Consider the following 26,162-nt stretch of genomic DNA (forward strand, 5'->3'; position numbering starts at 1 on the left):
CGCTACGCAGCGGCCATTTTAGTGGCAAGCGTATTAAGGTTAGTAACACATAGGCAAGCCTTACTGGGACACCCTGTGTATTGTAAAATGTGCAATATTAGTAACACGAACATATTGATTATTATTTTAATAACGTTATTTGAGGTTCTTGATCCAAGCAAGTTGCGGTACGTGCGACTCCTTGCTCCATCAACACCACCTAGGATTTGACTTTCTCTAGCCCATAATTTACATTTTCTGGGCACGCCTATCGAACTTCAGGTTCACTTGATGTCTTCAATGTGTGAAACAATGGACAGTCTATTGATTTATACATTGTAGTCTTTTGACATCTTCTTAGTGGGGTCAGACGAATGGTTCCCAGGCACATCTTGGCTGGTGCTTCCATCTGGCTTGGTTTCAAGAACACCGAGTTCATCCCCTGGCTGAAGACTGTCATGCGCAGAAGGGATTTTCAAAATGGAGTTTTCCCGTCCCTCATGCCCACGATTACGATACATGAAAAGTAAATAGAAACAGCTTTATAATACAGAAAAAATGATTACACTGTATACCATGAATCCTTACACTATTCCCATTACTTTAATATAACTATAGCCTTAATGATTAGTGCAAAACAAACAGCATAGCAAAAGCATCGCTGCAAGCTTCAGGCATGTGAGAACACAAAGCAGACATTTTAGCTCTAATGCGCAAGTGCAAAGAGATTCTCACCAGAACTGCGAGTACGTCACGTCACATGGATATGACGACGCATGCGCAGAAGAAATTCCAGCGTAGCAGCAGCCATCTTAAGCAGCAAGCGTATTAGGATTAATAAACACATAGGCAACCTTTACTGGGACACCCAAAATGTCGCAATAAAGGGGTAAATTAGTAAGACAAACAGATTGATTAATTTATTAGGGTTATTCGAGGTTCATGATTGCAAGCAAGTCGCTTTACGTGCGAATCCTTGCTCCATCACCCATACTTTTTAAAGAGAAACAGTTCCCCTACTTTTTATGAAAGACAACTGTCCTGGGACAGTTAATTCCGACAGTTGAAATGCTTCAACTGAAGTGTAAGGCATGGAGTATGCTCATCTGCGAAACCGATGGAGGGGCAGGGAGCTAAACAAGCCTTCTTGCTAGGGTGCGGGCTGCCTGAAAGAAATGAAAATGTGTGCAACTGGTTAATCTGTAATTGTGAAGGGTGGTTGGACGCCGTCATTGGGTTTAATTGATGGAATCACTTGAAGCTACACTGATAGCACAGGTTTATTTTGTTTTAGTGTTAAAGGGTGTTAAAGCTGAGCTGTGAAGTGTGGACTTTTAAAGGACAGATATAAAAACTACACTATGTACAGTATGGGCATTATAAAAATGTATATTATAAAAAGCTGTTTTTATCTTAAACCTTTTTGTGCAATTCCTAGCAGCCTGTCTTCTTCTACTGTGTGTAATGCAAGTTTAAAATATTGACTTACATATTCAGTGTTTTCTGTCACAGCACTAAACGTACACAAGTCAAAATTCTAAACTGCACCAACCAGGTTTCATTTCTGTGGCGCTCAGACACAGACTTCTGTAGTGGATTAACGAATAGAACGTACGACAATATTTATTATTATTTATTTATAAATTTGTAAAGCGCCTGGTGACCCGGAGGCATCCCCGCGCTGTAGAAATGCGATATCCAAAAGGAGGGGGGGGGCAGGACGACTATTTGGGGAATAAGAAGGTTTTACGTTTTTTTCGGAAGATGGCGTGGGAGGGTTCCAGTCGCAGGTGGCATTTCCCCCTGATTACCTTAACTTGCATTCATTTTTCATTTAAGCTGTGTATTATTTTATATGTAGTTACCTGATGAATGAACGATAAAAGTTACACACTATATTTTTTTTAACCACGTCTTTGACTACGCCCACTTACCCTGTCACCATTTGTGCGCAGCATCACAGTTCCCATGATTTTCTTTGTTAATGCACTTCGACCGCTGGGTACAGTAATATTAACAACTCGGTGTGTTTTAAAATTAAATAAAACACATTTCAAACAAGATGTTGGGAACGCTTAAATGGCAAAAACGTGTGGACATTTAAAGTGATGTCTTCTTTTTTGCTGGAAGGAAGGACTGGGGTGGGAGTACCAAAGACAGTGCTGACCGTAACCCTCGGGGATAATATGAGTCAGAGCTGCAGCGCTTCATTTCCTTCCCTCTCTGCTGTTTACTGGAGTCTCTGTGACAGCAATTGCAGGCGTGGTTCAGCCCACACCTTCACCAAGATGGCGCAAGCAGGCTTCCGGCACTGTTCTAGGTCTCAAGCTGAAGCCGCCGCCCAGCCCCTTCAGCTTTCTGCATCAAGATGGCTGGCGTCGAGAGACAGGCTGGAGGCTGAGTGGCGGAGTGTCTGCTGTAACTGCGAACGGCAGAAGCGTCCCAAGACCGAGTGAGGGGCTACTCGGGCCCGACAGAGACCCAGGCCCCCTGTGGGTGGGTCTGGAAGAGGAAGCACGCCAGCACCGTTCCAGTTTACTTCTCTGGCATTTTTGTAGCGACCCATACACACGCCTTATGAGCCACAGTTTACCTAAGGTAAGAAGGGTTTGACAGCTGTCACCGGGGTCTGTCACTGGGGGCAGAAGCGTTCACCAGGAAGGCAAGTTGAACGCCATTCTCAACTTCTACTTTTTGAGGACAGGAGGCGGATAAGGGAGGGCTCTTTTAAATGTCACTCTCTCACCTCCTCCCACCCCCGCTTTGCTTACAAGAGCGCGTGCTGTCAGTGTTTTCCCCGGGCAGTTTCCCAAATGTCGATGCATTTTCAAGAGGGAAACTAGCCGTATCATTAAAGTTTTATTTCACTTACTCTTCTTCTCTACTTTAGTTAGCTGTCCGTGCAACCACATGTTTTTCCTTTATCGCTGTATTTCCTCTTTCCGCTGCAATTCATTTTTGCTCACGTATAGTTTTTCTTCTTTTTCGTTACATTCCTTTATTTTCCTGTGTCTCTTTTTCATAGGTAATTTTTCCTATCCCTCTGTTCCGTCGTTTACATCATTCCCTTTCTCTTTCTTTCGTGTGTCTTTCTTTGATTTAAACACAGCCCCCACTCGTTAACTCATTTATATATTTTCAAGCGTGATGCATTTCTGGGGTGATTGTTAAAGCGGCTGCGCTAGAGTTATTTACCCCTATTGGAAGAAATGGCTCCCCAACATCATGGCACCACCGTGTTTCTTCATTAAGCTGTAAAAAACACTCATTCTTTTTGGCCAGTGAGTGGGTGAAAATGCAGATTTTCCACAGTTTTAATGTAAAGAAAATCATGATTTTATTAAAAAAGGCACGGAGGCTAATATTATGCATACCCTTTTATTACCGCCCAAACACAGCAGCAACAATATCTTAGAATTAGAATATAACCAAAATTCTAGAACTTAGAACATGTATAAGTCCCTATGACCAGCAGCCATCTTCCTCTTTTGTGACTGCGAAAAAACAATAAATAATAAAAAAGTTCCAAAAATTCCACCGTCACCAAATCTTCTCAAACTTCAACTTCTATCTTCCAATCTCGAACTCCTTCATCATCTTCATCTTCTTCTTTATCCTTTAAAAACAAAACAAACTAATCAATCACAGGGCGGGCACAGCGGAGGGATAATATTAGCCTCCGTGCCTTTTTTAATAAAATCATGATTTTCTTTACATTAAAACTGTGGAAAATCTGCATTTTATGTCAAAGGCCCGGAGGCCAACATTATGCATGTTCAAAGTTCCTCCAAAACCTTATCCAAAACATTTTCCACAGGCTTAAAGTAAAACTTCCTGAAAGTAGAATCATTTGACCAATCTGCAGCCTTCAAAATGCCACCCAAACTAAACCCTTTCACGAATGCCTTACTAGCCATAGCCCCCCTAACTGAATGAGAACCAAAAACACCAATATCCACCCCAGACTTGACCATCACATTTCTTATCCATCTTGCCAAAGTAGGGGTTGACACAGCCTTAAACGGCTTAACGTATGAGATCAACAATTGCTCACAATCTCCTCTCCTAAACGCACATGTTCTCCTCTCATACTCCTTCAAGCATCTAACCACACACAAAGAACTTTCACCCTCTAAATAAGGGTAAAAAATCGTCCTAGACATAGTCTTAGTCCTTTTCTTTAATTCAAAACATACTCCCTCAGGCTGATAAAACCTTGAGTTAACATCCAAAGCTCTAACATCAGATACTCTCCTAAAAGAGACCAAACATAAAAGCATCGTCATCTTCCATGTTAAAAACTTTAGATCCAAATCAACATTCCTACCCCAACTTTCAAGCTCTCTCAACACCAAAGAAACATCCCAAAGAGAATCGTACCTCGACTTAGGTGGATTAACCAACCTTACACTCTTAACCAATCTCCTGACCAACGCATGCTGTCCCACTGGAACTCCATCTTCCAAAACATGTCCTGCTGAAATAGCAGATCTACTCAAATTCACAGAATTATACGCCAAACCAGCACAAAAAAGAACAGATAAATAATTCGCCACCTCTACCACAGGTGCCGAAACGGGATCCAAACCCCTCTCAACACACCAACCATTCCACTTTCTCCAAGCTGATCCATACACCCTAGATGTTCCCTTAGACCATGACTTTGACACAAGCTCCTCAGCCTCCTTTGATAAACCCTGCATTTGCCAAATTCTCCTGAAATCAACCATGCCATCAACTTCAACTGCCCCGAAACCACAAGGTCGTGAAAATTTCCCTGAACATCCTCCAAAATCTCCTTGCAATCTGGCAGAATTACTGGATCCTCCACCAACAAATCCATTACATCCGGAAACCATACTTGTGTCCTCCAAAAAGGAGTTATCAGAACCAACTCCACCTCCTCTCTTCTGACCTTGTTCAGAACTCTCTGAATCATTGAAAATGGGGGAAACGCATAACTTCTTCCCCCTTCCCAACTTTGCAGGAAAGCATCCACTCCCTTCGCTTCTGGATCCGGCCTCCAACTGTAAAACTCCTTCAACTGAGCATTCAACCTGTCCGCAAACAGATCCACATACAAAGGCCCCCACATCTCTTCCAGACTTAAAAATACCTCTCTCTTCAACCTCCAACTGCTCGCATCCCTCAGGTATCTTGAACACCAGTCCGCTTCTACGTTGCTCAACCCTGGTATATATTGAGCCTGCACCACAATCTCCCTTTCCAGACAAAACTTCCAAAACTCCTTCGCTAGTTCTGCCAATCCTCTCGAACGCGGGCCGCCCATCTTGTTTACATACTGAACCGCAGACAGATTGTCCATCTTCAGGAGCACACAGCACTTCATCTTGTCCTTCACAAAGCTCTTTATTGCGAACGAACCCGCCAACAACTCCAAACAATTTATGTGTAAATGACCTTCCTCTCTCGACCAAAGACCCCCTGTTGAAATCTCTCCACACCGAGCCCCCCAACCATTCAGACTCGCATCCGATTCTATCTCCACTTCTGGCATCATACCAAAAATCGCCCGACCGTTCCAAGCTTCCAGACTCGACAGCCACCACTCCAACTCCTCCTGCGATTCCTGATTCAACACAACTCTCTGTGAATACCTGACATCTTTCCTCAAATAATGTGCTTTCAGCCTCTGCAAAGCACGATAATTTAGGGGAGCTGGGAATATAGCTTGAATTGAAGAAGACAGAAGACCCAACAGACGTGCCAATTGTCTCAAAGTTATCCAATCCGCAGATTTCATTCTCCGTACCTCCTTCCTGATCTTTTTCACCTTCTCCATAGGCAATTTCAACACACAATCCAAGGTCTGAATCTTGAAACCTAAAAACGTCATCTCCTGACACGGAATCATACAAGACTTCTCCTTGTTCACAATGAAACCCAAATCCTCTATTACTTTCACCGCAAACTCCGTTTGTTCCTTCGCCAACACACTCTCTTCTGCCATTATCAAAATATCGTCTAGATATATTATCAGACGAATCCCTCTTGACCTCAACCAAGCCGCAATCGGTCTCATCACTTTGGTGAAACACCAAGGAGCTGACGTCAAACCGAAAGGGAGACTTTTGAACCTCCAGCGCCTCCCTAACCACCGGAACTGAAGATAATCTCTTTGTTCCTTGCACATCGGGATTGTTAAATAAGCATCCTTTAAGTCTAGTCTCGTCAACCAATCCCCTTTCCTCAACAAGTCTCTCAGCATATGTATCCCCTCCATTTTGAAATGGTTGTAAACCACCCAATCGTTCAACTCCTTCAAATTGATTACTGGTCTCATCTTTTTGTCTTTTTTCTCCACGAGAAACAAATTGCTTACGAAACAACTTCGCACTTCTCTTGCATCCTCTATCGCTCCTTTTCTCTCCAACTCTAACACCTCCTTTGTTACCAAATTTTCCATCTCCTCCGAAAACCTTAACACCTTGGGAACCCTTTCCTGTACTGGAACACTGATAAAGTCTATCCTGTACCCAGTTACAGTCTCCAAAACCCATGGATCCTGTGTTATTTCTTGCCATCTGGAAACAAATTGGGCTAGTCTGCCGCCCAATCTTACTTCCATAAAAAAAGGGTCTGGAAAGAAACTTACCTGAGACTCCTCTTGGTCTCCTATCTGATCTTGCTCCTCTTCCTCTCCCCCTCTGTCTTTGAGGGAAGAAACTTCCTTGATTGGTTCTCTGATAACCATATCCTCCTGAATTACCATATCCAAATCCATTTCCATAACTTGCACCATAGGGGCACTAAATTCTCCAAACATTTTTTCCATAAATTCCTTCATTCTATCCTCCATACATAAATCCTCTTTCTCCATCTTATCTTTCTTCTAAAAAAATTATTCTTCTTAAATAATCACTACTAGAATACCAAACTCCTCAAATATAATCTCTAAATATTCTCCACAAAAATCGTTTTCCTACTCTAAAACCACAATAAACCGGCACCTCTCCTGAACTCACGAACTCTGACTGAAACTGACGATTAGCCGACAATAAAAAACAAACCCTTAAACATGGCCGTTCACGTTCAATTCTAAAACCTAGACGTTTCCCAAACACTTAAAATGGCCGCCGCACGTTACGCACGTACGGTGGCCTCTCTGTTCCACAATACCTTTCCTCTTAACCTCCGTGCTCGAGATCTCTCACATAACGAGCAACATTCTGCCTTCGCTCTCGTGTCTGCTCTCGCGCTAAGAATCTATCACAGAAACAGACGCGCACAGCGAGTGCTCGAGACCGTACGCTCATCAACTGCCAATTGAAAATTACGACGGTAATCCGCAATAGTATTTTTAACAAATATTCCATTACTAAACTACATGCGTTTAACGATATTACGTTCTTTGTCCTAAATTTAACAGAATTTAGTTAATTTCACTCATTAGATTATAAAGTCTTTTCAAACGAAAGATTTTTAAATATCATCTTAATTATCATCTTAAATATCATTTCATACTCTCTTACTCAATCACACTCATTCTTAATTTAATGCTAAATAAACAAATTTATCAAATTAATTCAAGAACTCGAACTGAGTACTTATCTTATGTTCGAGCAGCAACAAAAGAGGAAGATGGCTGCTGGTCATAGGGACTTATACATGTTCTAAGTTCTAGAATTTTGGTTATATTCTAATTCTAAGATATTGTTGCTGCTGTGTTTGGGCGGTAATAAAAGGGTATGCATAATGTTGGCCTCCGGGCCTTTGACATAAAATTGATGTCAATCTAGGGGATGTTGAAGCCTCCTAAATCTTGGTGAGGGGTAACATTGGCATCCAAGGGTTGCTGCCCGCCCTCCATTCTGCAACACAGCTTTATGTACCTAACGCGGCAACGCCACCTTTTTCAGAACTTTCCTTGCATATTGCCCTTTAAGCTCACCCTGTACGTTAGCACGTTAGAGCGAGTCACATATTGTAAATATTTTGACATAAAATGCCACTCATTGACATTTTTGGAAAGTTGCCATCCTCCTCCCTCGTTAACTGTCCTCTGCGAATTAAGTGTTTATAATTGCCTATTTCCCACGTGACATACGTACATCTGCCATATGCACACCTTTGTGTTGCGTAAGAGTTAAACATTTCTGTGTTCTGCTGTGTAAAACTTTGAAAGTTAATTGAACTCCAGTAATTGTAAATAAGGGTTTTGCATTTTTTATTCAGTTACCGTTTTAATTTTTTTAGATACAAATCCATATAAGGTGTTGGGGTGGATGTCTTATATTTGTTTTACTGATGCCTTATGTTGCCGAGTAGCCGTACTAGAAGAAACTGGTTGAAAATGGCAAAATGTGGCGGGCTACTGTGGAACTAGGCCCGCTCGTTTCGCCATTCTATCCGCACTCTGAAAAACAGAAACAATGTGTATGCCCTCTAGTGGGATGTCAAGCAATGTAATGCTTCTGTCTCCCAGATATGTGCATATATGTCCTTAACGTGCTTCTAAATGGCATCAAATTAACTTTCGAAAGTTTACATTTTGACATTTTAACGTGCTCCATTGTGAGAATGTATGTTTGCACTCAGTTACAAAACGTTAACCCTATCTCATAGAACTGTACTGCAGAATCGAACTCCTCTAAAATGTGACATGACCAGTTCTCGCATCGACTCGACCGTATGTGAGCTGTCGAAGCATTGGCAGATAAGGGCATGGCGGGTGAGCTCTGCCATGCCTGCGTTTTAGCCTACAGCACCTTGTACCCTTTAACTAACAGTTCCGTTTTTAACAACGTAAACGCGAGCTCAAAATCTGAGCATGCAAACCGCCATTGGCTTAAAAGTTAAAACCGGCTGGCCGAGTGGCCTATGGCAGCAACGGAAAACATTAAACCTAAAACGTCGATATAAGTTTATTTAATACTTTTGGAGCGCACTGCTAACTCTGGCCGAATCTTGGCTCTACGTCAAAAGTGCAGCCTAATAGCAGAGCTCTAGAATTCGCAGCTAAAGTTGCCATACATCTGCAGATCCATATATAAAAAACAGAACTTTTCCCGAGCAAAGTACAGTTGATTTTATGTCAAGACAGGATGCTAGCTAGCTATTATGTTGCAATTGTTTATAGTTAGATACAATATAATATGAAATGTATATTTGTTACCCATTCCATGGGTTTATATTCTGTGCCATAGAATGTTACAGGTATGGGCATGGGGTAAACGGCAATTTTGACACCCCAAAATTTAACTCAGCTGTGCACGCCCACAGTTTTTGATTAATCGTTGACGGTGTGATAGAGCGCGCGAGGCCACCCGACCAATAATTTTCGCCGTTTCCGGCTTCAGGGCCCATATACTTTCAAATCACCATATACATTGACCAGGTGACTTCACGAGCTCTACCAATTTGTGTGTGTTTCCTACTATTTGTTTCTCAGTGCACCCGACTTACCATCCACCGATGCGGGTACCTAATGACCACAATGAATCAGGGAGCTAGCTGTAAAAGGAAAAGGCAGCAAAATACAAACCCAACCAATAACATTCAAATACTGTTGAAATGACCACGGACAACTGGAAGTTTTAAAATGTTTATCTAAAGTTCATTTGCTTCATTCATAAGGTACATCAATATAAGGCAATCAATAACCAAGATAACGTAAATGATGTAACTGTAAAGAATTAACGACAGAGTAATCATTGAAATACTGATATAAAATGTAACGAGAAGATACTATGCTATTCAATAATATTTAAGCATGGGCGGACTATGTAGGTATAACTACAGGAGGGCCTATAGAGAGTAACACGCTTCACTTAAGGTGAACGGGCCTTTAAACAATCTAGGCAATGAGGTTCTAGACCATATCAGAAAATGACAAACTGCAATGCAAAATATAATTTCTAACAAGTGAGAAGACATAGGAACAAACTTATGGAAAAATGCAAATGACTTTCAATAGTTGCGGAAAGACATGTTAAAATAACATATGCAATGGTAAACTTTATTGAAGCAAAAGTTAGAAATTCAGAAGGTGCAAGATTTTAAGAGGTTCAGAGCAATATTTACCTAGAAAGGTGTGGAAACCAAACCCTGGCCACGGGTCAGTTAAGGACAGGAAACCCTCAAGGAAGGATACCCCTCAAAGGACAGCAGGTGCAGAATGGACACCCCGGATAGGACAGGATACCCTCGGATTAGGAATCAGGACAAGACCTCAGGACAGGACAGCAAACCCTCAGGACAGGACCGCTCAGGACAGGACCGGAACCCACAGTTCGGAAGCAACGCCTGCGCTCCACCCGCTCTGCAGTTATCGATCAAGACCCCGATTGGGTCAGCGAACTCCCAGCAAAGTGCTTCGCCAGCACCTTAAGGTTCAGTAGAACCTTAGTCTATGGTCAAATTCGGACAGAGTGCTCCGCAGCGCTCTGTATCTTCAGTCACCTATTGAGTACGATGGGTCAGTGACAGGTCAGCTAAACCAGACAAGTCGGACGGTTCCCTAGGGGAACCCAGGGTAGATATACAGTTTGGGGACAGTGTACCACCCCCCAATGTTGCAAAGTGTCAGAATCCCTCAATTTCGATTGGTCCTAAGGTAGGATTTGGGTAACACACCAATCACAATGCAATATTTCAAGCCTGTATTTGCATGTTTGGGCACCGCCTAGACAGATTGGGGTTCCCATGAGAAGCTACACGGCAAGCAGCAATACAATATTACATTGTAACATATAAGGAGCCACATTCGCTGTTCTCGCAGGGCAGAGGTGACTTTCTCAGGAGCATCTCGCCCATCACTGCCAACTGGCTATGTTCCATCAGTCAAGGTCTACTGTGCTGCCGAAGTTGCGCAGGCGCAGAAGGGACCTCCAAAATGGCTCTCCTTTCACTCAGACCCCCATTCCCCGCGGTACATGAAAAGTAAGCGAAAACAAATTAATACATAATAATGTCATCATGAAAACACATCACAGGGTTTGTACTTTCTACTTATCATTATAAAATATACTTATGCAGTTTAAATGTTAGCTACATTGATACAGACACAAGAGCAGTGGCACGAGCAGTACCACATGATGGGCACAGCTATGGATTACGCATGCGCATAAATTTCCCTCCACTTCTGCAGACGCGTCAGGACACGTGAGTGTGGCTGACGCATGCGCAGTAACTAAAATACAAGCGGCGGCCATTTTAAAGTACACGGGTTAAATGTATTAGAAATACACGTAGGCAAGCTTCGCAAACTTTGCCTAAACAAAAATAAACGTTAGTAAAACATACGGTTTGTTACCTTATTACACATAAACGAGGTTCTTGACTTCGGCAAGCCGCAAAATATGCGAAGCTTTGCTTCATCAATCCCCTCTTTGATGATATTTACTATCATCACAAAAAAATGGAACCAGATGCCAACTTTCTTTCACACTTTATATAGCTCTATCTCTTCCAGCAATCGTTCTAACTTTTCTCTCTCAGTTCTAGTAGGGTGAGAAGTCTTCACCTTTTTGTATATCTGATCATTCACTTCCTCCAATTCAATCTCATCCACACTCCGTTTCAACCCTCTTGCATTTACCTCGTGCTTCTTGGTGCGCTTACGGCATTTACAACAGATAAAAATGAGAAATATAATAAGACCTATAATACCAATTGGCATCAGTATCTTGAACAATAAGCTTTTACCTACGCTAGCAAGCCAATGACCTACATTTGAGAGACCATCTACCAGTCTCTTCCAGGCACTATCAACCTCGAGTGGTTTGAGTTCCTTTGTCAAATTAGTAATGTTTTTCACATATCTTTTGATCTGTACACTTTTATCCGGAATATAAGTGCAACAATGTTGCGCCTTCAACATCCGGCAGACTCCGCCCTCTTTCGCTAATAAGGTGTCAAGAGCAAGTCGATTCTGCAAAACCATTGATCTGATCGCAACCATTTCGGTATTGACCAGCAGAAATCCATGAGCTGTTTCAGTAGACAGCACATCCACTATAGTAGACAATTTGCAAATTCTGTGAGTGTTCAGAACCACTCCCACTCCAGGTATCAGTGCACTGAAAATACTACCCATAATTTCACCTATACTTTCTCTTTTACTACGCACTAAGCCATTAGTATCTTCATTGCTTCCAGCTTTTCCATTCACATGGTATATTTTCGGGAAGACAATGCCAAAATAGCAGCTTCCATACCAGTGATCCGGCAATTTGAAATAAGCCTTGTCCCCACAAATATAATAAATTCCAGGAAACACAGGCTCTGACCCATTTTTGAAACCCCAACCTCCAATTACCTTGTAATTATGTTCGCATTCACTGGAACCAATGAAAACATTATTATAATAGCTAGTCTTCTCGCGGTGAAGACATAGCTTGCCTTTCTTTTCAAAATCCAGCAACAGAGCAGGTCCCGCCCCACCATTTGAGGTGCCTTCCATGTTCTCTGCCCACTTTGGCTTTTTCTGACTTTCGTCATTAGCCTTCTTTTGTATTTTAATTCTTCTTTTCTCTGCCATGTTCAGGAACATCTTTTCCTGTTCACGCAAAGAACAAGTCAAGTTATCTCTGTGTGCATCAGCTATGTCAATGTTACCTATAGTCAAGAAGTAGTCTCCCATATATCTTATGGTGTCGCTTTTGGTATGTACAGGATTCAAGTTCCCACGTATAGGAAGTTCAGAAAAGATTACGTCATTATTAGAGTAATAGTACTGTAACGGTCCTCTTTTGTAAAATAAACTAGCTAAAATGCTACAGGAGATTCCATATGTCAATGGCAAGTGATGGTATGTCACGCCTTCAGCCACAGAAGTAGGTAGCTTCATGCAGACATAGCAATCTTCAATTTCCATAGTCTCTACATAGTGTATTAACAAGTTTGCAAAAACATTTAAGTGTGTCCTGTTCTTAATTCCATGATAATGTAGTCCTCCCTCATCTGATGCTTCTAAGTTTTGCTTTGTTTGTCTCAGTGCTCTCTCATGTCTCGCTACACTCTGTGTTGTCAACTCCTCACTGTCAGTATTTATAATTTCAGTAGGGCCAATGTTAGTGTCTTTACTTACAGTAAAGGGTATAAAGATTGTTAGTCCTATCCAAATTACTATCAGTACTACTATACTACATATACACACCTTGCAGCACGTTTTGCAACGACTGCAACTAGGTCTACCATTCACAGTTGAATCAGACATTTCGGCTCAGAAGAAGTTTCTCGACCCCTCTTTGTGTCTTTACACAGCTAGCTTACTTTGTGCAAATTCACGGTGGTTCGTCTTCTTCTTCAGCAGAGTACTCAGGGACGGGCTCTCCGTCGCTTACGCCAGTTATATCAAGATCTTCAAGTTCTTCCAAAACGAGTGTCCTTTCAGGAGATTTGTACTTCTTGTTTTGTCTTTTTATTCGTTCACTCCTTCTTTTGGAAGAGTTTTCTTCTTGCTCTGCTATCCGCGCACTTCTCCTTGCTTCTGCACGTTTTTCTTCCACCGTCTTTATCCTTAGCCTTAGTCTCTTTACGAACCTAGGCTCAAGGTTGTTTCTTTTCTTTAATCTCTTAGTTGGTACTTGGACTTCGCTTTCTTCTCTTATCCTCTTATTCTCTTTAGCTTGTGGCAATTCTGCTTCACTTTCTTCTTCTTCTTTTCTTATCTCGCTAGTTCCAGGGCTAGCATCAAATTCTTCTTCCTGGTTACTAATCTGGCCCTGTTCAGGAATATTTTGTTTTTGGCTTTCGATTGTCTCTGTTTCTGTTTCTGTTTCCTGAACCCGTTCTTCTAACCCTATCTGATCCTGTTCAAGCACTTCGATCTCTTGATTTTCTTCTGCTCGAACTATCACTCTATTTCTAAGCTGTCCCCTATCCACATCAGGTGTTAGCGGTGGTGTATCGAACACCTGTTCTGTCCCTGTCTGACCTTCTCCTTCCTCAGTTTTGATGTGAATCTCAAGCGGCTGAGGTTCTTCGCCTGTGCCTTGCTTTTCCTGACTAGTCCACTCCCTACCTTCACAAAGTCGCTCTCTTGTTCTGATGGGATCTTCGGTCAGATCAATCATCGGTATCCATTCTTCTGGCCATATGCTTGGCAGCTCGTCATCAGCTACTCCTGGCTCGGCTTCCTAGACCTCTTCAGCAGGCTGGATTCTTGGCAGTTCGTAGTCAACTACTCCTGGGCCAACGTCTGCTGTTCCTGCAGCCTGACTGGTGCTGGGCTGCTCGTTGTCAGCTGCTTCTGGTCTGGCTCCTGCAGAGTCCTCTGCTGGATGCCCTTCTTCTTCAAATTCCTTGTCTGGTAATACCTTCTGGGTGTGGCCAGCGTGGATCCACTGGGGAATACCTGCGACCTTCACTGCAGTGGTTGTTACCAGGATTACTTGGCGTTTCTTTCCCCACCTTGGTGCCAGACAGCTTGATCGAGTGTGCTTCTTTATTTTGACCCAGTCTCCTGGAACCAAGCTGTGGAGAGGAGTCGTTGGATTGAGGATGCCGTCGTCTCCAATCTGGCGAGAGATAGAACGCACTTGGTCACCCAATCTTCTGCAGTATTCAAGCACCAAATCATCAGTAATACTCAACAGTTTGCTTCCTGGCACCCATGCTTGTCTCATCACTCTTCCCATAATGATTTCATGGGGACTTAGGCCTGTCTTGCGGTCAGGAACACTTCTCAGTCCCATCAAGACCAGGGGCAGGGCCTTCACCCAGGTCATGCCAGTTGCATCAGTCAGCTTTGCTAGTCTGTTTTTGATAGTTCCATTTACTTGTTCCACTATTCCAGAAGCCTCTGGATGATATGCACAGTGAAGTTTCTGCCTTATTCCAAAGGCCTTACAGAGTTCAGCCAGTATTTCATTCTGAAAATGTCCACCCTTATCTGATTCAATAATGAATGGCACCCCGAATCTAGGTATCAGTTCTTTTAGTAAACACTTCGCTACTGTCAGTGCGTCACTTTGGGGAGTAGGGTAAGCTTCTACCCATTTTGAAAATACGCAAACAATGACAAGGACATATCGCTTCCCTTCACAACGGGGCATGGTGATGAAATCAATCTGTATCCTTACAAAGGGACCCCCTGATCTCCCAATTTTGCTCAGTTCAACCATTGTCCTCTTGCCTGGGTTCATCTGTTGACATGACAGGCACCTCTGGCAGAGGGACTCTGCTACTTTCCTGAACTTCTTACTGTACCAAGTCTGTTGAAATACCAGAATCATGGCATCCCTACCAATGTGTGATCCTTCGTGTATTAATCTTGCCATTGTGCCAAGCAAGTGTCGGGGTAACACAGGCATACCAGTTGGGCCCAAAATTACACCATCCACACGTCTCGGTCTACACCCATCCTCCTTCCATTTCTCTCTTTCTTGCCAAGGAGCCGACTCCTGCCATTCTCTCACTTCATCCCAAGTAGGCACTTCTTCAAACACCTGAAGTTGGCAGCTGGTTCCTGGCCCCCCTCGTTTCGGATTTACGATATACCGATCTCTGGCGCACCATTGGGCCACTCGATCAGCATAATCGTTTCCCAGTGATACTTTGTCCATGCTCTTCTTATGAGCACCGCATTTTACCACTGCCAGTTCCTTGGGTAACTGGATGGCCTCTAAAAGGTCATGAACAACTTTTGCATTCCGAATGGGAGTACCTGAGGAAGTCAGGAATTCCCTCTGTAGCCACAATTGTCCAAAGTCATGCACAACTCCATAACAGTACTGACTGTCAGTATACACTGTTATGCGTAGGTTCTTCCCAATTTTGCAAGCTTTTATCATAGCAATCAATTCGGCTACTTGTGCAGACTTGATGTTATATAGGTAACCTGCTTCTTCAATTTTTGTTAAAGAGACTACTGCATAAGCAGCACTCAGGCCTCCTAGTTCATGTCTTAGACAGGAACCATCTACAAACAGCTCTTTATCATGCTCAGGCAATGGCGTTTCTTTTATGTCTGGGCGTGGTTTGGTGCTGAACTCTGTCAGATCAATGCAATCATGTTCATCATCATCCCCACCTTCCATTTCCAGGGAGTCGGGGAGTAAAGTGGCAGGGTTCAGAATACCGCACCTAACAATGCTTACATTTGCTGCACCCACAAGAATCCTCTCGTATTTAGTCAGCCGACTAGGGGTGAGATACTGCGTTTTTGTTCTGGTCAATAGAATTACCACTCCATGTGAAACATACACAGTCACAGGATGTCCCATGACTATGGACTCACTCTGTTCCAAACTTGCACAGGTAGCAGCTACTGCTTTCAGACAGCCTGGTAACCCAGCAGCTACTGGGTCCAAGGTGGCAGAGAAATAGGCCACAGGCCTTCTGGTCGTGCCATGTTCTTGAGTCAGGACTGACAATGCGCAATTATCGCGAGTGTCACAGAATAGGGCAAACTCTTTGGAATAATCTGGCATTCCCAGCGCAGGGGCTGTACACAGACAGTTTTTCAGTCTTGTGAAAGCCATTAGGCTTTCATCGTCCCATTCTACAATGTCTGGCATTCCTCTCGTGGTCATTTTTATCAAAGGCCTGGCTAAGACTGCAAATCCCAGAATCCACTGCCTGCAGTATCCTAGTACACCCAGGAACATTCTGACGTCTTTTTGAGTACGGGGCAACTGCATCTTTTGAATTATTCTCACTCTTTCTGATGTGACTTTTCTGACACCCTTTTCTATCTGGTGTCCTAGATATTTCACTGATTTTGCACAGAACTGTAGTTTGTCAGGGGCCACTTTATGCCCTTTCTCACACAGATGATTTAGGAGGGCAATGGTGTCAACTACACAGTCCCTATGACTTTTAGACGCCAGTAGAAGGTCGTCTATGTACTGCACTAAGACAGAGTTCCCAGGTAAGATCAAGGTCTCTAGACATTTTTTCAAGATCTGATTAAAGATAGAAGGGCTCTCTGTATACCCCTGAGGGACCCGGTTCCAGCAATACACGTGACCTTCGAAGGCAAACGAGAAAAGAAATTTGCTGTCGGGGTGCAGGGGTATCGAAAAGAATGCATGACACAAATCAATCACAGTGAACCACTCAGCATCCCAAGGAATCTGGTACAATATCACTGCTGGGTTCGGGACAATAGGGCAGCAAGGAACTACAATTTTGTTTACCTTTCTCAGGTCTTGCACTACCCTATACTTGCCACTAGGCTTCTTGATGCCCATAATCGGTGAGTTGCATGGGCTGCTCATCACTTCCTGTATGATGTTTCCTTCTAATAATTTTTGTATTTCCAGAGTGACACCTGCTTTCACTTCAGCATTCATTCGGTAGGGCTTAGTGTTAGGATATACTGCATTGTCCTTGATGGCTATCTGTATGGGGTCCACATCTTTCATTAATCCCACATCTTTTCCAGTGAAATCCCACACCTCTGGCTTTACCGCTTCCTGGAGTTCTTGGGGCAAATCCTGCAGGGTCAATCTTTTAATTTCTGAGTCAGGTCTAAGTAACAATAGTTTATAAATGCCATCTTCATCCGGGGTCTGTATTTCAACACCTTTTGGTGTGCAAAAGATGGTACAGTTCATTTTGCACAGCAAATCACGACCCAGTAGATTCACTGGACTGGTGTCACAGACGACAAACCTATGCATTTGTTTAAAATTTCCAATTGAAATCTCCATTGGTTCGGTAACAGGAGTACTAATCAATTGATTAGATACACCCACTACTTGGATATTTTCTCCCGAGAGGGGTAGGTTTGGAACGTCCACTGTTCTTACAGTAGAACGGGTAGCGCCAGTGTCCAACAGAAAGGTGACATCATTTCCGTCAACCTTTCCTTCAATGTATGGTCCAGACTGGTCTACCGGCAAGGAAGCGCCAAGTACGCACTCCTCGTCCTCCCCTCTCAGGCCCCGTCAGTACTGATCATTACAAAGGAAGGTATCATTTAGCAGATACTGCGAAGTTGCTGTATTTCTGTTCTCACCGCTTTCCCAAACTTCTATCTCCTCACCCTCTCCCTGTTTTCCCCTGTATACCTGCTTGGGTGCTCGAGGCACCTGAACTGTTTTTACCTGGGGTTGAGTCTTTCTTGGTCTTTCTTTCTGCGTCTGTGGAGTTAAATCAGGTGTTTTTGCATTATCATCTGTCAATTGGGGACACTCGTTTCGCCAGTGTCCAATTTCGCCGCACTGATGGCAGGGAAATTTCTTCATAGCCTCTTCCCTGCTAAATTTGGGCCGGGGCTTTCCTCCACCCCCAGGACTTTTGTTCTCAGCATTTTTAACCATGTTACTCAATTGTTTTTCCTGCTGTTCTGCGAGCTTTACTTGAGCCCACATCACTTTTTCCTTAAGGGCCTTTTTCTTTTCTGCCATCTCGTCCTCGCAGTACTTAGCGTACCGCAGGACCTCATCCATTTTTTTTGTATGCCAACAGATTTTATTGTCTTTTATCCACTGACAAATTTCAGGTCTTAAACCATTTACAAACCTGTAAATAAAGTGCGTCATGTCCTTCAAATCGATGTTATCAATACCACTGTATGTTTTAAATACCTGCAATAACCTCTCATAGAAGGAGTGCACTGTCTCGTCCCTTTCCTGTGTTGTTCTATCTATTTTTGTCCAACCAGTTTCTTTTGCGGGCACCTTTTCTTTCAAATGCTGAATTACCTGCTCATATTTTCGCATGGCATCCTTTGATGGCTCCCCTGTTTCCTTATTTCTTGGGTACTCCTCAGTAGGCCAGTCTATGGCTATTTTACACTGGGTCCATAAATCTACCGGAACCACAATGTCGAAAAACCCATCCAGGTCTTTCCACAGACATTTCTGTACCTTCACGAACCTTTCCACCTGCCTGTACCAGTCTACTGGTTTCTCTCGTAATTTTGGAAAATCGTTCGTAAAGGACACAATATCCTGTCTAGACCAGGGGACATGCACATATTTCCCTCCAGGTACTTCGCGCATGGGGCATAACTGCTCAGGTTTCTCTACCTCCCTTAAAGCAAATTCAGGAGTCACTTGTCGGGAGCGAGCCTCTTCCCTCTTTTTCGCCCACCTGCTTCTCCATCTTTCCACATCTCCCCATTTCTGCAGTACCCCCAATAATTCTTTAATCTGCAACTTTTTTCCCGCCACATTCAAGTGCTCTATATCTTTGTCTGAGAAGTCTGCTCTGTACGGTTTCTGTAAGGGCTTGGATTTCGAGATATCTACCCCCATACTAGCTGCGGTTTCGGTCAGTTTTTCGTGGAGCACTCTGGTGTTCCTTGTAAAGCTTTTACATATAAACGACAATTCTTCTTCAGAGTAGGTATTCAATCGATCCAACCCCACATTTCCTGCCATTAATTCTTCTATTTCTACCCTCAGCTTGTAGAGGTCTAAAGGTTTCGTTTGCGGAGTCTGTTTCTCTAATTCACGACTCCAACTCTCAATTTCATCCGGAGTTACCAGAGAGACATTCCTAGTGCCTGTTGCTGACTCTAATTTAATTTCTTTCGCATTAAAAGGGTTATGCCTCTGCTGCATTCCCTTTCCGGTCGGTTTGTTTGGCAAGTCCAAGAACGCAACTTCAGACTCGCACTCACTGGACTGATCATCTATGATTATCGGTTCCTGTCTCGGGGTTGCCATGACTGGGGTCATAACTGGAGTAATCGGATTTCCCTGACCATTTCCGTATAACGGGACCACTGGTCCAATAGTTACTGGAATAGTCAATGCCTCAGGACTGGTATTTAACTGGGAGATTTTCTGAATTATTTCTGTCCTTTGTCTAGCTAGAGCCTCTTGCTCCTTTTCCACTAGTATCCTTCTTAAAGTCGTATCATGTAATATCTGTGGGGTCAATGGAGGAGTAAAACTCGGGGCAGTAGGATGCGTTTCACTTGGTCCCCCACCATAATTTGGTTTCGGGAATAAAGTTCCAGTGTTAAAGGACCTGCGTTCTTCCTCATATGGAGGTTGAACAAAAGGCAGTCCTGAATTCGATGGTTTCTCTTCGTTTTCATACAAGGGTCTGGGAAAGAAAACTTTCGTACGTGAATATTTTTCTTCCTGGCTTGCGGGCACTTTGGGATATATATCCCTTGTTTCCGCCGGTTCGGGTTTCTCAAAATAGGGCAATACTTGACCACCCCCTCCCAGTCCTAGGGATCTGTCTTCTTCCTTGAGGAAGTGGCGTCGGGGAGCATCTCCTACACTGGAAGATCGGGTTCCCTCGTTATAAGGTGGCGGACTTCTGGTACAGATGTCATCTATCAATTCATCATCTGACTCCCCAGGGGCCCCCCAATGCTTACACTTTTCGGTACTTTTCTCACCCGCTGCAGGGTTATGACATGCCGGCATCATGGGAAACAGACCCTCAACAATCATGCTCTGCCTCCACTGTTTCATCCTTTTATCCCTGGACTCCTGTTTCAGCCTGGGGTACCACTTGGTCAAACCCTTGTCCATTCGGGGTCTTTCTCTTTCAAAAGCCTCAATCTCCCATTCCTCTAATGCCTCATACTGCGTTAGTCTCGGTCTGGGATGCAGTTCATTCATCCGAGTTCTTAAATTAAATAAGATCCTACCATTGAAAGTACCATCTAACGGAAAAGCCAATACTCCGTCATCTTTTGTGTACTTCACCCAATTCTCCAACCACACACAGGTATTGTACCCTCGGTCAAACATCATGAATGAGGCAGGAGTATTGGGTGGTGGGACAAGAACACCTTCTCTAGATTTAATCGGTTTGTCCGTTTTAAAATAATTTTTCACCTTACTTACAAGGGACATTTTTCTCTTGGTTCCGTACATAATATCGTATCTATTAGTCTTCCACTGATCCCTTTCAAACCCTAGGTGCCTTGGATCAGGTCGAGTTCCTGTAGTCTGCGAGTGCCACATACGACTTCTACGCTAAACTTTGTTTACAAACTACCTCCAATCAGAACGCGCTTCAGAAATCTGTGCGACCAATGGGTGCGCGACTCTGAATAATCTCCGCCAATGGGTGCGCGGCCCCTTCGTGAGACAGTTCCCACGCTCTGGCGCTCACCCCTCCTTTACAATCTCAGCTCCGCTACCCGCCCGCTGCTTCTACCAATCCCAGCGCGGCACAGAGTGACGTCAGAGGCGCTTCGCGACTGACTCCCTCCCTTCACAAGGTAACGGAAACTTTCTTTCTTTTAAAGTGCTCAGTGCTTGGTTATTTTACAACAAATACACATTCGCCACAGTGCTCAAGTGTCTAGACAGAGAAAGAATTATTTTACTGCAAGTAAACTACTTCCATTTACTTTTCACTCGCTGCGGGTAGATCTCTTCCGCCTACCCTTCACTCTAGCATCGGTGAACCTGTTATTCCCCTAAACTCATCCACTTCTTTCCGGGATATATTCCGAGTTTAAGGTTTCCCAGCGGACCCCTCTGCTTTCACGCTAGCTCCGAGGAACCTGCTACTCTTCCGATGTGACCCTTATTAGGTTACGCCACTATGGGAATTTTGCCAATGAACCCCGTTACTGACATTTATTCACACATGTATTCAGAAAACCCTAGTTAGTGCTTCCCGGTTATCTAAACCTGCACCTAACTTTCCTCGAGCCTGTGACCTCAGGACAATGGATTCTATTCACCACTTGCCCTTTCAATTCCCCGGGGAGTTCGGACAACACAGAACTAAACGGTTGACAAATGCATGGATTAATACATATAACAATATAAGAACAAGAATAATAACAATACAGCAATTCATGAATTCCAAAACAGCGTATTCACAAGAGAATGATCAGGTCTCTTAGAACAGCCGCTCTTCTAGCAGCATCAATATACTAGCAGCTTCCGACTCAACTAGTCCAACTAATCCCTGCCTTACTCTCAACTAGTCCCTAACCATCCTCTGCTACCAGTAAAACTGATAGAGCGCGCGAGGCCACCCGACCAATAATTTTCGCCGTTGCCGGCTTCAGGGCCCATATACTTTCAAATCACCATATACATTGACCAGGTGACTTCACGAGCTCTACCAATTTGTGTGTGTTTCCTACTATTTGTTTCTCAGTGCACCCGACTTACCATCCACCGATGCGGGTACCTAATGACCACAATGAATCAGGGAGCTAGCTGTAAAAGGAAAAGGCAGCAAAATACAAACCCAACCAATAACATTCAAATACTGTTGAAATGACCACGGACAACTGGAAGTTTTAAAATGTTTATCTAAAGTTCATTTGCTTCATTCATAAGGTACATCAATATAAGGCAATCAATAACCAAGATAACGTAAATGATGTAACTGTAAAGAATTAACGACAGAGTAATCATTGAAATACTGATATAAAATGTAACGAGAAGATACTATGCTATTCAATAATATTTAAGCATGGGCGGACTAGGGCCTATAGAGAGTAACACGCTTCACTTAAGGTGAACGGGCCTTTAAACAATCTAGGCAATGAGGTTCTAGACCATATCAGAAAATGACAAACTGCAATGCAAAATATAATTTCTAACAAGTGAGAAGACATAGGAACAAACTTATGGAAAAATGCAAATGACTTTCAATAGTTGCGGAAAGACATGGAAAAATAACATATGCAATGGTAAACTTTATTGAAGCAAAAGTTAGAAATTCAGAAGGTGCAAGATTTTAAGAGGTTCAGAGCAATATTTACCTAGAAAGGTGTGGAAACCAAACCCTGGCCACGGGTCAGTTAAGGACAGGAAACCCTCAAGGAAGGATACCCCTCAAAGGACAGCAGGTGCAGAATGGACACCCCGGATAGGACAGGATACCCTCGGATTAGGAATCAGGACAAGACCTCAGGACAGGACAGCAAACCCTCAGGACAGGACCGCTCAGGACAGGACCGGAACCCACAGTTCGGAAGCAACGCCTGCGCTCCACCCGCTCTGCAGTTATCGATCAAGACCCCGATTGGGTCAGCGAACTCCCAGCAAAGTGCTTCGCCAGCACCTTAAGGTTCAGTAGAACCTTAGTCTATGGTCAAATTCGGACAGAGTGCTCCGCAGCGCTCTGTATCTTCAGTCACCTATTGAGTACGATGGGTCAGTGACAGGTCAGCTAAACCAGACAAGTCGGACGGTTCCCTAGGGGAACCCAGGGTAGATATACAGTTTGGGGACAGTGTACCACCCCCCAATGTTGCAAAGTGTCAGAATCCCTCAATTTCGATCGGTCCTAAGGTAGGATTTGGGTAACACACCAATCACAATGCAATATTTCAAGCCTGTATTTGCATGTTTGGGCACCGCCTAGACAGATTGGGGTTCCCATGAGAAGCTACACGGCAAGCAGCAATACAATATTACATTGTAACATATAAGGAGCCACATTCGCTGTTCTCGCAGGGCAGAGGTGACTTTCTCAGGAGCATCTCGCCCATCACTGCCAACTGGCTATGTTCCATCAGTCAAGGTCTACTGTGCTGCCGAAGTTGCGCAGGCGCAGAAGGGACCTCCAATATGGCTCTCCTTTCACTCAGACCCCCATTCCCCGCGGTACATGAAAAGTAAGCGAAAACAAATTAATACATAATAATGTCATCATGAAAACACATCACAGGGTTTGTACTTTCTACTTATCATTATAAAATATACTTATGCAGTTTAAATGTTAGCTACATTGATACAGACACGAGCAGTGGCACGAGCAGTACCACATGATGGGCACAGCTATGGATTACGCATGCGCATAAATTTCCCTCCACTTCTGCAGACGCGTCAGGACACGTGAGTGTGGCTGACGCATGCGCAGTAACTAAAATACAAGCGGCGGCCATTTTAAAGTACACGGGTTAAATGTATTAGAAATACACGTAGGCAAGCTTCGCAAACTTTGCCTAAACAAAAATAAACGTTAGTAAAACATACGTTTTGTTACCTTATTACACATAAACGAGGTTCTTGACTTCGGCAAGCCGCAAAATATGCGAAGCTTTGCTTCATCAGTGTGTGCTGATCGTTTAGTTTCAATAAAGGAATTCTTCTATTCATCAACATACGGGTATGAGCATCATTACACGGTGTTAAAACTCAATTTTATGAGGCAATTGTTCCCGAGGTTAGGTACCTCCAAACATCAAAACTGTGAAAATATAGTAAATTAGGTTAAGGCCCCCTCAATAACTGAGTTCTAGATCAGCGGAATAGTTTGTCATATTACAAAATTCAGAAATAAGGTGATGCAGAGTCAACTTCGTTAAGGCTCTCAGTAAATAGAGTAATACCGAGAAATGCAAAATCAAAAATTAGTCTAAAGTACCAAATAGGCAGCAAAATCAGAAGAGAAATTGACAGCATCCCTAGTAGTACAGAAACTTCTCTGGCTCACTCCCCAAATAATTGGTTTTTATACATTATTTTTCCATATGAAATTAACAAGACTGCAGAATCACCATGGTGTGAGCAAATGTATCATTTCATTAGCAAATCAGAACTGAGAAATATTTACCAGCAAATTGCCGTAGCACCTAAACACTACCCCACTATATAAATACATTATTCTGCCCCTCTATGCTAAAGTCATCCGTAGACACTAGAATATACAGGTTACATAAACATCAAGGTGTTCTATGAATGGGTGGGGCACAGTGGTCTAGCGGAAAGAACTTTAAGAATTAGTTAAGATTTTGTGACTTAGCTGGTGAAAGTTCATTGGACAGTTTGGCTAATGGAAATAAACAAATACTATTTTGCTTGACTACATGCTGCAGAAACAACATGCAGAGAGATGTGCAAGGGGAGGACAAGGGTGACATCCATTTAAGAAAATCATAGCTATTAGGCCCAAATTGAGGCCTAGTTGACAAGAGTCAGGAAAATACTCTATTGCACATTGTAGGGAAATATTGCAAAGACAGTAGTACTATATTAGTGTGTACATGTGTGATCTAGTGTGAGAATACATTCTGCACATTGTTAATGGGGTACAAAAATAGAAGCACAACAATCCTTAACAAAGGTAGATGCTTACTGTTGAAGACAACTCGTGTGGAGCACAGTGTACACAGGATCAGTGTACTGCAATAACCAAATAAAGAAGTCTTAATTAATGTTACGTTTCTGCAAAGTTATTATTCAAGTACGCTTCAAGATTTGGCTGTGTGATTCGGAGTGACCTGGTGTTATGAACCTGCAGTGCGAAGCAAGCTCGAGTAATTATGGAAGAATATGGTGGCTCAATAAACTGCTCAAACGTTAATCTCAATGATCTTTGGAAGTTAAGAGAACTACACTGTGTTGGTGAGTTAATTTAAGTTGTACTCACCAAATGGTGATTGTATTCCAAGTGTTGTATTGGTCTTGAGTGTGCGTTAAAATCTTTGGGAGAAGAGTGTGTAAATACGTAGTGAGAGACAGAGAGGGTATTGTTTATAACACCAGTTGTCTTTTATTGGTTTATAACACAAAAATCAGTCAGGCAATCCGAAATGGCGTGCTTTTTGATCCCCTTTTCCTTCTTCACTCCAGAAGCAGGGCTTGCGTCAAGCTTCTCCTCGGCAAGATAGGGGAATGCACAAAAATAAAAAAATTAAATTAAAAAAAGACCAAGTTTTAGTAATGCTTTCCTTCCTATTACTTTAACTCAGGGAACAGGTGTCAGGGAGAATCACCCCAACTATCACCAGTGGGCGTGAGCGCTTGGTGGCTTAGGCTTTAGAACAGCAAAGAATTAACACCCCGTCAGTTCCCCTCAAACGCCCCAGCTCTAGGCGTTGGTTTGCTTGCTCCCGAGCCCGCTCTAGTAAACCATCCCTTCACACAAGCATGTATCTCGGGAAGCCACGCTCCTCCAGGAGCGTGGCTGGCTAGAACTCAGTACCTGAAGGGGTCCTGCTCCCAATCCTGGAGTCGTTGCTGGCCGCCTCTGGATTAGTGCGGCGTCTCTTTTCTCCTCGGTCTCTCAGGAAGTGTAATCATGGGGTTTTCCAGTCTGTCGGGTCCTCCGGTCGGGGGCTGGTTTCTCGGCTTGTCCTCGCTTCTGGGTTCCTCAGCGATGACGACACACCTCCCGGCCTCGACGTTGGTCTTGATCAGGCCCTCCTCCTTGCTGTCCTGATATTCCGTTGGTACATGTGACAATGTCACATAGGTCAGGTTGCTTCCGCGGGAGGGAGCGTAATTAAAGGGGATGAGAGGCTCTTCCTCCGGTGGTTCCCATTATGATTGTAAATAAAGGACGGGGGAAACATAAGAGGGAAAATAGTCAGTGGAGTC

At 43.4% G+C, this 26,162-nt stretch overlaps 1 protein-coding gene across 1 annotated transcript in view; it reads left to right on the forward strand.

Annotated features, from left to right (window-relative positions):
- The first annotated feature begins 2,225 nt into the window (after window positions 1–2,225).
- The window catches only part of NR3C1 (nuclear receptor subfamily 3 group C member 1), a 597,661-nt gene continuing 573,724 nt past the window's right edge, over window positions 2,226–26,162 (forward strand). The window contains exon 1 of the mRNA XM_078653058.1: window positions 2,226–2,577. The gene's annotated coding sequence lies outside the window, so the exon portion shown is untranslated. The remainder of the gene's footprint in view (window positions 2,578–26,162) is intronic.

The sequence above is a fragment of the Lissotriton helveticus genome, chromosome 7 (assembly GCF_964261635.1).
Source record: "Lissotriton helveticus chromosome 7, aLisHel1.1, whole genome shotgun sequence".
Taxonomy (NCBI): domain Eukaryota; kingdom Metazoa; phylum Chordata; class Amphibia; order Caudata; family Salamandridae; genus Lissotriton; species Lissotriton helveticus.